The sequence below is a fragment of the Aedes aegypti genome, chromosome 3 (assembly GCF_002204515.2).
Source record: "Aedes aegypti strain LVP_AGWG chromosome 3, AaegL5.0 Primary Assembly, whole genome shotgun sequence".
Taxonomy (NCBI): Eukaryota; Metazoa; Arthropoda; class Insecta; order Diptera; family Culicidae; genus Aedes; species Aedes aegypti.
In genome coordinates this window covers 381,225,746-381,243,158 of record NC_035109.1, presented here as the reverse complement: position 1 = coordinate 381,243,158, position 17,413 = coordinate 381,225,746, and the positions used below count along the sequence as shown (strand labels likewise).

The 17,413-nt window shown below is 35.9% G+C and overlaps 1 long non-coding RNA gene across 1 annotated transcript; it reads left to right on the top strand.

The window, feature by feature from the left end:
- Positions 1–2,774: 2,774 nt before the first annotated feature.
- On the top strand, positions 2,775–3,656 carry LOC110679578. Its single transcript, XR_002502602.1, has 3 exons — positions 2,775–3,293; positions 3,369–3,426; positions 3,487–3,656. It is a non-coding gene; the product is annotated as an uncharacterized LOC110679578 (long non-coding RNA).
- The last annotated feature ends 13,757 nt before the right edge of the window (positions 3,657–17,413 follow it).

Sequence of the window (17,413 nt, the reverse complement as noted above, 5' to 3'; positions counted from 1 at the left end):
TTTAAAAAATACGAAAAATACATTACAAGATGGTGAATTTTTAGTCATTTGTGATTTTTCTGAAAACTATAGCTTTGTATTGCAAGATGAAGTGCAGTCCCATCACTGGAACATACAACAAGCTACAATTTATTCATTCGTTATTTATTTCAATGGAAGTACGCAAATTGAACATTTTAGTTTTATTGTAATTTCCGAAGATTTAAGACACGACTCAGTATCTGTAAATTTGTTCATTGCCAAAATGATTAACTTTTTACGCGTTGATAAGGATAAAGAAATCAGAAAGATATATTTCATGTCTGATGGAGCAGCATCGCAGTACAAAAACCGTAAGAATTTTTCGAGCCTATGTCAATTTAAATCAAAGTACGGAATTGATGCAGAATGGCATTTCTTTGCTACGTCACATGGCAAAGGTCCTTGTGATGCTATTGGAGGAACCATAAAGCGCATGGCCACAAGAGCAAGTTTAGCCAAAGAACGTGAGCATCCAATTAAAACTGCAAAAGAACTATTTGATTGGGCGAATCGCAGAAAAGAAGAAGATTTAACAAAATTATCATTTTGTTTTACTACTACTGAAGAGTACGAATTAACGGCATCAGAGCTCAGCGAGCAATATAATAACGCGAAAACGATCCAAGGAACCCAAAAATTTCACTGTTTCATTCCATTGTCAGAAAATAAAATTAAAGCAAAACTATACTCGAACTGTACTGATAATGATGCAAAAGTGTTCGATATTGTAAAAAAATTGAATAACAATAAATAAATAAATAAGTATTAATAAAATGTTTTCATGATCTCATAACGCATACCCAAATCCAAAACTTTTAAAGTTTATATATAACATTTAGAAACTCATCGATCATACTCTAAAAAAAAATATCCTGGTAAAAAAAAATTTATTTTCGTGTAATCTGTTAATTCATTTTAATTTATACATATATACATATACATATAATATTTATACATATACATAATATTTATACATATAATATACATAATACTAATGAATACATGAAAACGACTTGTTTAATTCACGCAAGGCCCTTAACAATAAAATCAGCAACAAACTGCGGTTCCCGTAATAATTTACACCGAAAAAAAAAAAAATTCTACTAAATGTGAAAATTGTGACATGTTTGAAATGTCATAACTTTTTTGTTTATTGGTTTACCATCACCATTTTTATGGTAGATAGCTAATATAATGGACCGTTTTCCCTCAAAAAATTACGTTGGTATTCCGATAGGGTTTTGAGATATTTGAGTTTTTGTGTCAAAAATTTTGTTTTTTAATGCAAAAAAAAAATTTTTTTACTGTGTGTATTTTTTTTTTTGGAATCTTTATTTAGTTATCTAACTTTGTTTCTTTAGTTGTCTAACAATCGAACGAACCGTTTTTGCTGTGCAGCTTTTTGAATATTTTTGAACCATTTTCACATACACCCTTTTGAAAAGTTAGTCGTGACTCAACTTGAAGTTTTGATATCGGAAAATGATGATTTAGATGGAACTGGAAAACTGTGCAAAGTTTCAGCTTTCTATTGAGCTCCAAAATGAATTAAAAAATTTACCAAATTTTGGTGCTGTTGCTTGGAATCACTCAGATATAGAAAAACAAGTGTTTTACACATTTTGAATACATCACAATTATTTGTGAAATTCATTCCAAATCTCAAAACTGAAATTAAAATTCCCAAAAAACATGTGAAATTTAGAATCGAAAAATAAAAAAATATCGGAAATGGTTTAACCAGAAATTGTTTCATCTTACAAGTAAGAAGCAGGCATGTTACCACTAAATCAATTTTCACAAATGATTAGTATTGTGCACAGACTGAATCAAAAAGAGCTCATGCCTGCCTGAGCGGCTTTCGCAAAAAAATGTGATAATGACGATTACTAAATTATTTGCTGCTATTTTATGTTATTCTGTAATTTTACTAGGGATATTCCGAGGAAAATGAATGTCACGATAAGTAAACAATTATTAATGAGTACCTATCGAAATATTTAGAAATTGCAAATAACAATGTTATCACATTTTTTTACAGACATCGTCTCCTGATAAACCGACTAGCGCATGTAACCGTATTCTCACGTAACAACCACTTATATGTCAGTGTCCAACCTATATAAATTTTGTATTTCTGCTGAGAGTTTATTAGACCAACCAGCCCATATATTCACATCACATCACATCACAGACACATCAATTTTCCGTAGTCGTATCCTTGTTGAACTCAAATGTTACTGGATTGCATTGCTCATTGCTTTATAAAATGAAGCAAAAAAATAAATCATAATCAAGCGTCTTCTTGAACCAATAATAATTATTATATAATGAACCAGATGTGTGGAATAGAAAAATAAGTAGTATTTATATGGTGCACATCCTCGTATGCTTATTTAATGATCGTTAACATTCCAAATTCATATATAAAGATGATGCCAATATTCTTCTGAAATGGTGCACGTTTCCCTGAAGCGATCTAGGACTAAAACATATTGATTTGACTAATTTAATGGTTGAATAATTGAATTTGAAAATATATTGATATTTTGCTTATTACGCTTTTTTGATGAAAAATGCGAAATTTTCAAACTTTGTCAAAAACTAATCCAGGGGTGCTGCAAATCATTTGAAAACGGCCTCTTTCTACACTTCTCTTGCACTTCAAGACCCATATAACCGCGTCCCTGATCCAGCCAAAAATTTTTTTTTGTCGAACAGTGTAATTTTATTATAAAATCGTTACGTGTTCTGGCAAAATGTAACCTAGCGTTATGTTGTAATCTTGCCCAGGATTCAAAAAAAATATGAATTGAATTCGTTGAAAATCCTGGCTATGGAATCCTGGTAAAAATTCTGTGAGATTCTTGCGAATGTTGAGGCTGATTTGCTGCTGACAAGAAAAGTAATCGCCGATCAAGATACGTGGGAAATTACTTGACTCTGCCCCATTCAGTCAAGCAATCTCGTGTCCAGAATTCAGTTCTGAAAGTCGTGTCCAGAATTCTTTAAAAAACCTGTTCAAGATTTTGTAAAAAGCCTGCTTTCCTAATAATCCTGTCAAGAATGAAAGTCGAAGGAAGCCATGGTAGAATCATTGTTGAAACACCCAGAATTTGAGATTTAGAATTTGAATCATTCATAAAATAAAATATCTAAGAGGGTTAAAAAACAAAACAATTTAAAAATTTACTAAGCTAGAATATTAGGTTGAAACTAAATTGAAAATTAAATAGGCTTAGTATGTTCTAACTTCGGGGTCAATAATTCAGGTAATTAATACTTTGTGTGTAATGGTACATATCTTAATTTATAAAGCTCAAACAATATTGCAATATTGTTTGCAGAACTATTCGAATAACATGTACGTGAGCCGACAAATGCTGAGATTTCAAGTTTTTAGAGGTATTTCTTTCATAAGTTTTTGTTTTCGTTTTGTAAAATATATTAATTTTCATATTACAGTAATATTGTTGATAAAATGTCTACTAGTAGCGGAAGATTTGGCGTGGAGCTTAGTGGCAAGCATTAGCGGCATTATTGATTAGATGGACGAAGTCGCCGGATGCAATCCCGGAATACCAGTGAACTTCGATTTTGTCAATGATATTAAATTTGTTTGATATATTATTGTACTTTTTATAACAAAAAACAAATATACATTATGTAGTTGCGGTTTGGATATTTATAATTTTTGCTTTAAAATGAATAAAACAAAAATAGAGAGAATATAACCAGAACGTTATTTCAATAAATTTGTTGTTTGTTTCAAACTGCACCTCTTGTTTGTTCCAAACTAATTTTTGGTGGATTCAAACTAGAAATAATGGTTGATTCAAATTTTTTCTTCGTTTGTTTTGAGAATTGTCAAAATCAAACAACCTACAAATTAGTTATTTCTAACAAATGTTTGTTGATTTCAACTAAGACGGCGTTAAATATTTAACGCAGAATGATAGTTTATTTCAAACAACGCGATTAGTTGATTCAAATCGATTTTATGTTTGTGCAAAATTCAACCTACAGTTTTGGTTGAAACAAACCAAAGTTTGTTTGTAATTACTATAATTTTTTCTCCGTGATATAGCCGCATTCTCCTCCTATATTTTACGCCAGCCTCGTTAGTATCAAATGGTTACGGGGTTCACACTTATAAAACTTTCCACGAATATGATAATTTTTGTCGCAATTAAAACCACTAAGGATTTAGCAGGATTCCAAAGATATTGGCATATTGTTTCTACAGGATTATTGAAGGCATCCCACAGGATTCTCGAAGAATAACACAGAATCCCAATTGGAATTTTTCCAGGATGCTCATGAAAAAAAAAAACACACGGAATTCCCATAAGGCTCACAGTTCCCGCAGTATTTCTACACAATTCCCAATGAATTCTTACAGGTTTTACAAAAAGTTCCCCAAGAATTCACACATGACTCTTTCTAATAAGACCAATCCAAATTCTCAAAGTATTTCTATGAGATTCTCTCAGGAATACTAATTATTTGCTAAGATAAGATAAGATTTCAACAGGACCTTCACAAGAATCCCAGCATTCGCGTAAGATTCCCAATGTATTTTAAAACTTTTTGCTCACTATTTCCGTAGAATTTTTACAACATTTGCACTGTCTTTCAAAATAACTCCAACATGATTCCCACAGTATATCCTTGGGTTACCATCTAACAATTCCCATTGGAATGCCAGAATCCTTACCGGAATACAAGCATCTACACTAGAATCTCAAAATCGGCACTGAAAATCCATGATCTATGCTGGAATCCAGGATCCACACTGGAATTGAAGGATCCACACTGGAAACTCAAACTCTCCACTGGTATCCCCATATCGCACTGAAATCCTAGGATCCGCATCTGAAGTCCATACTGGAATACAGGATCCTCAGTGAATTCCAAGGATCTACACTGGAAATGCAATATACTCACTGGGGCTCAAATATCTAAACTGAAATCAAAAATTGGCACTGAAATCCCAGCATTCACATTAGAAAACAAGGACCCATGTTCTAATCGTGCGGTTCACACTAAAATCGCAAGATCCATACTGGAGTATCAAGATACTGAAACCCCAAGGTCCCCACTGAAATTTCAGGTTTCACATTAGAATCACACGAACCATGTAACAATCCCAGGATTCAAACTGGAATTTCAATATACACAATGGAATACCAAGATCCACACTGACACACTATGATCTGAACAACAGTCCCAGGATATACATAAAAATACAACAAACCTAGTGGAATCCCAATATCCACGTTAGAAGCCAGAGATCTACAATGCAGCAACACAATCTACACTATAATCCTAAGATTCACACTGGAACACTTGGAACCAGACTGGAACACCAGGATCCACATTGTTATTCCTGGATCCACACTTAAACCCTATGATCCACATTGCAATCCCAGAATCCTCACGGGGTTCCCAGAATCCTTGCGGGATTCCCAGAATCCTTGCGGGATTCCCAGAATCCTTGCGGGATTCCCAGAATCCTTGCGGGATTCCCAGAATCCTTGCGGGATTCCCAGAATCCTTGCGGGATTCCCAGAATCCTTGCGGGATTCCCAGAATCCTTGCGGGATTCCAAGAATTCTCACGGGATTCCCAGAATCCTCACGGGATTCTGCACTGGAATCCACATTGGCATCCCAAAACATATTCTGAAATCTGCACTCTGGAATCCCGGATTCCACACTGACTTCCGGCACAGGATCCATTCTATAATTGTTCATGAATCTCTGATTTGCAAACCACGCTTATTACAGTATACGACGAGCGTGGTGATGCCGATAAGAGCTGGTGACAAAACAGATATGTTTTATGCTGACAGCGCAACCTAGTGGAAGAAATCTGAATTAAAAAACTTGTCATTGGACTGCCCTTAAGGTCTTTCACAACTTTGCCAAAGATACCTGTTAAGAATAAGCATAATTATGAACCACCCTAAGGTAAAACATTCATCTATTATTGTACATGTCTCTCTTATCACATATCCGTCTGATAGTGTGAGCGAAACCATCTCTTTCGTATTCTCTATCGGGTCCTGAGCGTATTGTATAACTTGTATAGAATAGCCAGTCCAGTCAGTCTAATAAAAACCGTCAAACGAAGAACAGTGTTTCTCATCGCTAACCAAATCCTAATTCTCATATCCGATACCGAGCCAATCTTGTTCACATTTCGTACAATACCAACCATCGATTTTGTCTAGAAAATTAACTGTATTCAAAAATGTTACTGATCTCAAAATAGATCACTGGGCGTTAATGGGTTAACAACAAGCTACACTTTTAGGCTTTAGGGCGAGATCAAAAGTTCATCTAGGAATTAACTGTTCCAAATATGAAAATTCGTGTTTTATTAAGTATTGCTCCTACCGGCAAACTCAAGAGGGCTGGTTACACAGTATGAATGCCAAAGACATGTTGAAACTTTGGTTAAGATACTAATATAGATTAGTTACTTCATGAAGCGTTGCGAACACATGGCCTTCCAGAAGTATGTAAACAAGTGCGTACTAGTTGGTGGGATTTGAGAAAGTATCGACGAAGATGGAACTCTGGAATGACTTAAACACAAGACAGAATGATAATTCCAAAAAATTACAAATTTCAATGGTTGAATACCAAATGTAGCCAAAAACGGATCCATTTCGTTGCCAGAATGGAGAATGCAAAAAATAAAGTATGCCAAAAACGGAATCTCACTATACCTTAAGGTGACACGGGAGACCGGGTTATTTTCCCTATCGCACTTTCACGATGATACTCTATGCTTAGGGAAGTCAAGGAAATTTACATTACGAAAAGATCCTGGACCGACCGGGAATCAAACCCAGACACCTCCAGCATTGCTTTGCTTTGTAGCCGCGGACTCTAACCACTCGGCTAAGGAAGGCCCGGAGAACCTACTAAGAAGTGCTCATGGTAGTCGGTGATGCTGAAAATACTTCGAGAAGCATCACTTTTGAAAATCTTGAAGTTTGACGCCCATATTAATATGGTTGCGAACATGTTCCTAATCGGCCACTTCTTCAAGGGCACCTGGAATCTGCTATAGAGTGGTCAGTGCATCTAATGATTCTGAATATGCTGCTGGAAGCACAATTTTAAAATTTGATGCCCACTTGAATATAGGGTAAATGATGGCTTCGGCACCCTGAGGGAATTTTCGGCAGCACTAACGTATCGTCCTTGTTAAGATTTTTCTACGGAACAAGAGTTATCTTCAATGTACTCAATATATTCCTTGAACTATAATCTTCCATGTAAACCTCATCTTTCACAAAAATATGATATAACATGGGTTTTATCATTGAATGAAATAAATGCTTACGAAATTAACGTCATTCGAGAGCTGGCGAATAAAACAATACAAGAACAGCTTAAGAAAAACTCACCACTTGGAAAGGTCCAATTCTCCGCTCCAATACCAATTTGTCACACAAGCTACGCACCGATCACTCATGCACTATTAAACTTTTGATTTGTCTATAAAACACTCAAAAATACTAAATTTTCATGCTTTAAATCACAAATTGAAATTAATGCACTTTGCTTTCCTCGGTAGTCACTTTTTATTACGGGAATAGGTTGCCAGAAAACCGAATTCAATTGCGGTGTATTTTTTAATCACAATTTAAATTCATTGAAAAAATCGAACACAACTAATTAATGCATTGGAATTAGGCAACAAAGCATGCATTGGTAATAATTGAGCCTTTCAATACTTTCCTTATCTGAAGATTGTAGCGCATAAACTTAAATATACCGTAATCCGGAGTAACATTGATCAGCGGGGAAACATTGATCAGTATGACCCTTCTCGTAAAAAGTTCGAATCATCATTTATTTATACACTATTTTCAAAGCATGAATGGTGCCTCTCCTTCTTACATTCATAAGCTAATATTAATTGAGGTTTTTGCGAAAATCGCGTTTCTTTTATGCCTAAATTTGTCAACTTTTTGAATCAATTAATTTTATCACTACGGATGACACTACCGAAGATTCATGTCTCACATGAGTTCTGCAAATGGTTTGAGCATAGAAAATGCGGTTGTTGCTAAAAATGACATCGCCGAAAACGATTCTGTTGTCAAATCTTTAATAAGTTTATTCAATTTAGTAACATTAACGAACTACTATTAAGAATGCAGAATTTCCTTAGGAAATTGCCTACCATTAGGCGTATTACGCGGTTCAAAGTGATATTATTTTTGAAATAACTCAAAAAGCATATGACTTGTAAGAGTTTGGTCTTCATATTCGGCTTCAGGGGCCATGATTTAAGTAAGCAACGACATTTTCAACCTTACCGAATGTTGTTTACATGAGTGATCAATTTTAAACATTTATTTAAACTTACATAAATATTTTCAAAACTGAAATACAGTATACAGTCACGAGCGGTGGGTGCCAGTACTGGTTTTAAAAATATAAAACTTGCCACATTTGCATTTTCAAATGAACAGTTTAAGAAATATCCCAAAAACTGATCAATGTTACCCCGGATTACGGTACTGAGAAACATATAAAATATACGTCTTTCAATAGGTAAACTATTTTGGCAACACTCCTGTTGTTCTACACACTGAGGCAAAAAAACTTAATAATTTCTTAAGCAATAATTATGATTTGGCGCCACAACGATTATTGTTGAAATTTGTAAGTTTTACTTATGATTTTGGTGAAGAATTTCAATATTGAATTTCATAAGTCAATCAATGAAATTCGGTAATAAACGCAATGGTATTCTCTAATCGAACTATCAATCGATAATGTTGTTCGCCTTTGATTTCAGGCGTGCACAAAAATTGACATGTTTAGATAACATGTGATCTGTTTTCGATTAACTTGTAGACAACATCGAAAGCGGAGTAGTTCTTCTAGCGATTGCTATGATAAATATTTCAAGTAATTGTAGTTAAAGAATTCAAAGCTCTCACTTATGAAACTTATGATCCCATTTTCGAAATGTTTAAGCGTGCAATGAAACCATAATTTGGCTGGTTCATAAGTATTGATATATGGAAAACCTAAGTATTTTTGCCTCAGTGCAGGCAATCAAAGGATGATGTTTTTGTGTCAAGTGCATTGATTTCCAAAGGGCCTATTCTGATTTTCTCATACACTGAGAATAATATGAACGTAAAAAATGTAAAAATAGCCTGTAGAATTTTCAATTTCGCGTTACCATTAAGCGATTTTTTGCGCATAGACACTAGGGTGCGGCTTATTTTTCAAATGTTCTCAAAACCAAAAATTCGTGTGCTCTTATGAATTCAAATGATATAAGAAGAGAAACCGCAAAGTTTGAGCCAAAAATATTAAGATTTAAATATTTATTTATTCACCGTCTTTGACTACAGTTCACACAGACTGAAATTTTAATATTATGTACTTTACTTAAATTCTATCTCTTATTTCATTAACAATTTATGGGTGGCGCATGCGTCTTGAAGGTGAATTTTCAAGTTATAAAAAATGGCCTTCAGTGAAGTCACCATAACTTCGGTTATTTCTCATCAATTTCAAAAAATTTAGCATCATTATTTTCAAAATTAAATTTACGAAAACTTTGTAGAACATCAAATTTGTCAACTACCGAAAAGCTAAACATTACATATAATTTGCAATTGGATTAGATGGACAAATTGATGTGAAGATTTGCGAAAAAGTTACACGTCTTCTCAGTGAGAATCGAACTCACGACTCCCCGATCTCTAGTTGGGGCGCGTTAACCACTACGCCATGAGAGGACTCATGAACGCAGAAGTTAACCTGAATTCGATTTCAGCTCAATAATCACGTGGTCCTCTTTCGCAAAGTGCACCTCTTTCGGAAGAATTAGATGCCCATCCAAACACAACGCTTTCTATATATATCCAATGCCTAGCCCGAGAGCGCATTGTTTTTTAGATATAGGAATAGCACACTACACTAGCCAGCAACTGCGCTGGCTGAGGTTTCTATTGTGTGGGCTTCCAATGGGTCGCGACGTTCTCAAACGACCGGTTACGGAACATGAGTCCGTTGCTCGATAAATACTTGTTTTAATTATGAATCGTGGTTTACGGCCAACCAGCCGAGTGGAAGTTTAACAACTACCGAAAAGCTAAACATTACATATAATTTGCAATTGGATTAGATGGACAAATTGATGTGAAGATTTGCGAAAAAGTTACACGTCTTCTCAGTGAGAATCGAACTCACGACTCCCCGATCTCTAGTTGGGGGGCGTTAACCACTACGCCATGAGAGGACTCATGAACGCAGAAGTTAACCTGAATTCGATTTCAGCTCAATAATCACGTGGTCCTCTTTCGCAAAGTGCACCTCTTTCGGAAGAATTAGATGCCCATCCAAACACAACGCTTTCTATATATATCCAATGCCTAGCCCGAGAGCGCATTGTTTTTTAGATATAGGAATAGCACACTACACTAGCCAGCAACTGCGCTGGCTGAGGTTTCTATTGTGTGGGCTTCCAACGGGGAGTCGTGAGTTCGATTCTCACTGAGAAGACGTGTAACTTTTTCGCAAATCTTCACATCAATTTGTCCATCTAATCCAATTGCAAATTATATGTAATGTTTAGCTTTTCGGTAGTTGTTAAACTTCCACTCGGCTGGTTGGCCGTAAACCACGATTCATAATTAAAACAAGTATTTATCGAGCAACGGACTCATGTTCCGTAACCGGTCGTTTGAGAACGTCGCGACCCATTGGAAGCCCACACAATAGAAACCTCAGCCAGCGCAGTTGCTGGCTAGTGTAGTGTGCTATTCCTATATCTAAAAAACAATGCGCTCTCGGGCTAGGCATTGGATATATATAGAAAGCGTTGTGTTTGGATGGGCATCTAATTCTTCCGAAAGAGGTGCACTTTGCGAAAGAGGACCACGTGATTATTGAGCTGAAATCGAATTCAGGTTAACTTCTGCGTTCATGAGTCCTCTCATGGCGTAGTGGTTAACGCGCCCCAACTAGAGATCGGGGAGTCGTGAGTTCGATTCTCACTGAGAAGACGTGTAACTTTTTCGCAAATCTTCACATCAATTTGTCCATCTAATCCAATTGCAAATTATATGTAATGTTTAGCTTTTCGGTAGTTGTTAAACTTCCACTCGGCTGGTTGGCCGTAAACCACGATTCATAATTAAAACAAGTATTTATCGAGCAACGGACTCATGTTCCGTAACCGGTCGTTTGAGAACGTCGCGACCCATTGGAAGCCCACACAATAGAAACCTCAGCCAGCGCAGTTGCTGGCTAGTGTAGTGTGCTATTCCTATATCTAAAAAACAATGCGCTCTCGGGCTAGGCATTGGATATATATAGAAAGCGTTGTGTTTGGATGGGCATCTAATTCTTCCGAAAGAGGTGCACTTTGCGAAAGAGGACCACGTGATTATTGAGCTGAAATCGAATTCAGGTTAACTTCTGCGTTCATGAGTCCTCTCATGGCGTAGTGGTTAACGCGCCCCAACTAGAGATCGGGGAGTCGTGAGTTCGATTCTCACTGAGAAGACGTGTAACTTTTTCGCAAATCTTCACATCAATTTGTCCATCTAATCCAATTGCAAATTATATGTAATGTTTAGCTTTTCGGTAGTTGTTAAACTTCCACTCGGCTGGTTGGCCGTAAACCACGATTCATAATTAAAACAAGTATTTATCGAGCAACGGACTCATGTTCCGTAACCGGTCGTTTGAGAACGTCGCGACCCATTGGAAGCCCACACAATAGAAACCTCAGCCAGCGCAGTTGCTGGCTAGTGTAGTGTGCTATTCCTATATCTAAAAAACAATGCGCTCTCGGGCTAGGCATTGGATATATATAGAAAGCGTTGTGTTTGGATGGGCATCTAATTCTTCCGAAAGAGGTGCACTTTGCGAAAGAGGACCACGTGATTATTGAGCTGAAATCGAATTCAGGTTAACTTCTGCGTTCATGAGTCCTCTCATGGCGTAGTGGTTAACGCGCCCCAACTAGAGATCGGGGAGTCGTGAGTTCGATTCTCACTGAGAAGACGTGTAACTTTTTCGCAAATCTTCACATCAATTTGTCCATCTAATCCAATTGCAAATTATATGTAATGTTTAGCTTTTCGGTAGTTGTTAAACTTCCACTCGGCTGGTTGGCCGTAAACCACGATTCATAATTAAAACAAGTATCAAATTTGTCTTGAATCGAAAAAAATCTTTATTAAAAGTAGTTTTCTCGAAATTTTTCTTCATTTTACTGGAAAATTCATATTTGTTTGACCATAAGTTCATAAATACTCAACCTATTTCAAATATTTGCACATTCGAAGCTTGTTACAGTGAAACCTCCATGAGTCGATATTGAAGGGACCATCGACTCATGTAAATATCGAGTCATGGAACAGCAATCCTTTGGAAAGCTGCTTGTAGGGACCATCATAGTAACCATGAAATTTTGTTTTAGTATGGTTCCATGAGTCGATATCGAGTCATGGAACATCGACTCATGGAGGTATCACTGTATAACGACATGGCAAGGGAGCGCCGTAATAGAGAAATGTCGTTAGAGAGAATAGTGATAACATTAAAATCTTTTTCAAGGGACCGAAAAATGTCACTATAGAGAGCTTTTGTCGCTTTTAAAGTGGTCGTTATAACGAGCTTCGACTGTACATGTTTTTGAAGCAAAAAATAGTTGTTTCCATACTGTTCATACAACATATGTTTCTAAAAAATGCTTTTAGCTTAGTTTTGTAACAAAAACTACTCAAAAACATGATTTTTTAAAGAAAAAATGTAATTTCTTTGTAATTTTCTCTATTAAACTTGTGTTTATAAAGCATTTTGTTTTAATTACAAGTTGAATAGTGCATATATTATTTTAACATGAGCAAAAATATTATTGTTTTAAAATTATTTAAAAGTTGTTGACAAGTTCTTTTCAAAGGTTTATCAAATGAAGAAAACCAGTTTCAGCTTTAAAAATATTGTTTAACTGACAAAAATAAAAAAACTGACGTTTTTCGTTAAGAAATCATGGTTTTGTGCAGTTTTTATTGAATAACTTGGTCAAATCATTTTTTTAGTGAAATGTGTCGAATGAAAAATATGTAATTAATTAAGTACGCTTCAAAACCATGCAAAAAGATTGGGAATCGGTTGAGTATTCATGAAGTTATGGTCAAACAAAGATATTATTTTAGTAAAGTGAGGAAACATTTGGAGTAATCTACTTTTTATTGAGACTAGTTTTGATTTTACACAAATTTGATGTTCTACAAAGTTTGCATAAATTTAGTTTGGTGCTGAAAGTTTCAAAATTGGTTAGAAATTACCGAAGTTATGGTGACTTCACTGAAGGCCATTTTTTATAATTTGAAAATTTACCTTCAAGACGCTTGCCCCTTTAAATCTTAATATTTTTGGCTCAAACTTTGAGGTTTCTCTTGATTCTATACCATTTCCCGGAATACCATTACCCGGAATGCAATTTACCGGAATACCACTTACCGGAATGTACCATTACCCGGAAAAACCATTTACCGGAATGCACCATTACCCGGAAAGCCAAATCTTCCATTTTCGACGACCTTCTTCAGTACACTTATATAAAACTTTTATTCTCTTTCAATGATGCTCAGCACAAATTATGTCACGCTAACCATGGACATTCTTGACTCCCTCGGTTTCTATAAACACTTCTTCAAAAGACATCTTCAAACAGCTATGGACCAAATATTTTTTTCTTCTTGCTGGCGTTACGAGTCAACTAGGACAAAGCTATCCTAGTAGCATTTCTACAGTGAATAGCTGAAAGCCTATGTCAATCGAGCACTTTTGCATTCGTACATAGTTTGACAAGTATGTAAGTACTCTAGTTCTGAAACGTCGTCAAATTTTCCAACTAGAAATAATTTTGAACCGGCGGTATTCAATTCTACGAATCTCATCTTGATCTTTCTGAATAACTTCACTTTGCCTCAACGAATATTACGATACCAAAATTTAATTACACATGTCATTTATTTGCGATTTTATTAGAAAAGAATTGCCTGATAGGGTGCAGAGTTTTTTGGGAACTTCCACAGGTTTTTCTCTGCCGAATTATCAGAAGTTTTGCAAAAAGAGGCACTGCAGTACGACGCATATTGTGGCCAAACATGAACTAAGTAGCTTTCAAAAACCACCGCCGAAGTGAATCAAAAGTGTCAAGAATAGGATCCGGCTCCCTATAGCTCGAAATCTCGGCTATAAAACTAAACATAACAGGCAAGGATAATAAGAATGAAAAGAATTATTTTTGTTATGTATATTTAATGTCAAATATTAACGAGGTCAATATAAATCGAAAAAATCGCCTATCGATTTAGGTTGGGTGCATTGTAGTAAATGGAACAACTCAGTATTTTAAAATGTTTGGATTTATGATGGTTTTCTTATTCCCTTCAAATAACAGTTTAGAATCCAATTTAAATATTGTATCCAATTGTATTTTTTAAGCGATATCGACAAAAAATCGACGCGATTTCGTTGTTGAGTCGCTGCAAGCACTCTTATTTGGAACCATCTAGATCGACACGACGAAAATCGCTGCGAAATTGCGTCGCTGTGGCTTAGATACGCTAATCAAACTGTGCATGCAGCGCATGTACATGTCGCTGTTAACGTAAAAAAATCGCCTTGATTTAGGGGAACCTTTATGGTTTGAGGAAATCTAAAAAATCAAGACGAAACTAAGAGTGCCTTGGTTTTCTAGAGTAGGGACACTATGGGGCTCTGCACTGTTTTGATTTTGCTTAGGATTTTGACGTTTAGTGGCCTTGTTGTTTACAAAATTCATGGTAGAGTGAAAGAGAGAGGTTGATTTTTGTGCAGTGACCCATACGCCATTGTGATGTCCATCTCTGGATTTTGAAATATTTAACCTCAATAGATCTACTTTTCCTTTGAATTTGCTTGATTGTGCTATTTTTCTATGATTGTCATAACTCTGAATGTCTGTACCTCGAATCCATTGCCAGGATAATATACTAGAAAGAACAGTAAGCAATCATAAGAAGAAGATATTTGGTCATTTTCGACTAAACACATTTTGCCAAAAATGCCGAGATCGGTGGAACTCGAAAGAACCGCCAACCAAATAAAGAAGGGTGAATATCAGATGACTCGGAATGGGTCATTCTAGAAAAAGGGATATACAGAGGGTTTGTATTCGGTTGATTGACGTTTACAGAAACAGCATTCGGTGAATTGACATTCGGCGAAAAGTAGCACAACAATCGTGTTGAACATTCTAATCATTGCTTATTAATTAACATTTGGACACCGACTGTCGAATGTCAAAAGTAAAGTTATATAATTGTAACCAAATTTATCCAGTTCAGCCAAGACGAGCTGCAAAGATAAGTTGAAAGAACAGCTAATTTTTAAAAGAAGGGTGAATCATCTAAGAAATGCAAATATATGAAGATGGTGCATATTGACATGATCAAGTATGAAGATATCTTAGACTCCTCTTTCATAAATATTTCAAGTCATATTTAGGTTTTGGACACTGAAATACCATTTAAATTTCAACACAGTGCTTAAGTCCTCCATAATAGGACGGGTACCCTATGTATGAAAAATATCGAAACTGAACTGAAACCATTTTGTGGACTGTAACTAAAGTAGGTGAATTTGAAGATTATCAAAACATCGTGCATCACCAGATGTTCCAATCCGATTAACTTCAACACAAAACCATTCACTCGAGCTACTCCATCATTCGAATGAAGCCCCTCAGCAGTGTCGGTTCCGCATTCATAGTCATCCACAATTGAAGAGCACTCTCGACTAGGTACCTACTCTCACCGCACAGCATTACCGAATTGCAAGAAAATGAACTCGGTCTTGCTGACGACGAGAGTATTTGGTTTCCATCTTACAGTCCTACTTCAAAACTGACTAAGCAAACGTCGTGTACTGCTTCTCGACTGGCAAAACTTAAGCTTCGTTTGTTGTCGCACCATCATCCAACAGTCAGTGCACGTAAGTAGATGAAAATGTCGTTTCCAAATTCTATGCCTCGCACCAACAACCGCAAAAGCTTACCCCAATGGGGATGCAACAGAACTTCCGGCTGCAATAAATATGTATGTAACAGCACCATGCGGTAGCACAGATTTATTCGGTGCCTCCTCCGACGACACGACGACTATGCTACTGCTGGAGCGATTCCTTGGCAAGTCGGGGAAATCTATTGTTAGTCATCATTTCGGGAAGCCGGCATTTGTAACACTACTCGCTAGCGTATATACGACGCTTCGGATTCACACCACCACACCACACAATGTGCATATTTGCATAAACATCGGTTTCAGTTGCATCGGCTGCGAGAGTGAGGCGCAAGTGTTTACAACTTTGCATATGGAGTCCCCCAAAAGCAACCCACTTGCATGTGATGCTGGGATAAAAGAGGATAAAAAACTAAAATTTGTTACTCCAAATTAAAACATGACAACTTTTAGGGTACATGGGCCCTTGACAGCGGAAAGGGGATTATTTTGGGTATAAGTTGGTCGTTCTAGCACTAAACCGAATACCTACAGGGTGTCCGCAAATTATCCGTACAAACTTTGAAGACCTGGCTCTATACAATCAAGCATAATAAATTCAATATTCTTGCATGGTTTTAAACATTGGCTTATTATATTCTTAAGAAATAAGTTTGACACATTTCCGATTTCAAATAATTGCAAAACCAATCCAAATGTATTGAGGTGTCTTAAAGGGAGATGTTTTCCGAGCTTTATGACGGAAGAGAAATATCCATAGAACTCACTGGATTTGAACCGTACAATTTTCTATATCCAGTCTAACTTGAAGCCACTAACCTGTAGATTATTTCAAATAATAATAGGACAATTGGATTCATCTGTTTTAGGTTTTAGGGATAACACATCCCCAGTATGACTAGCGGCCCTCAGGAAAAACGTCTCCGAAAAAATTAAATTTGCCTATCTCAGTAACAAGTAATCATTTGGAAATTTTTTAAAGTTGTATTTTGTGTTAACATATAGATGTATTATAAAAGGAACATGAACATTGATTTTTCATTGTATTCAATGTGAGATCATCTTTCCAATATTTTGCTATTCGGATAATTTGCGGACACCCTGTACCAACTTCCGACGTTCAATTGTGCTTGTTTTTCAATAGATTTTCTACTCTAAGCATCAAGACTATTGTAATACAACAAAATTGAATTACAGTTATATCAAAATTCTAAATAAAAATCAAATTTTGTTTAATGTTTGTTAGAAGCAAAATGAGAAATAAAATCGTTTATTATAACGAAGTTTATTCAAAATTTGTCTTATTTAGACAAATTGCTCTGC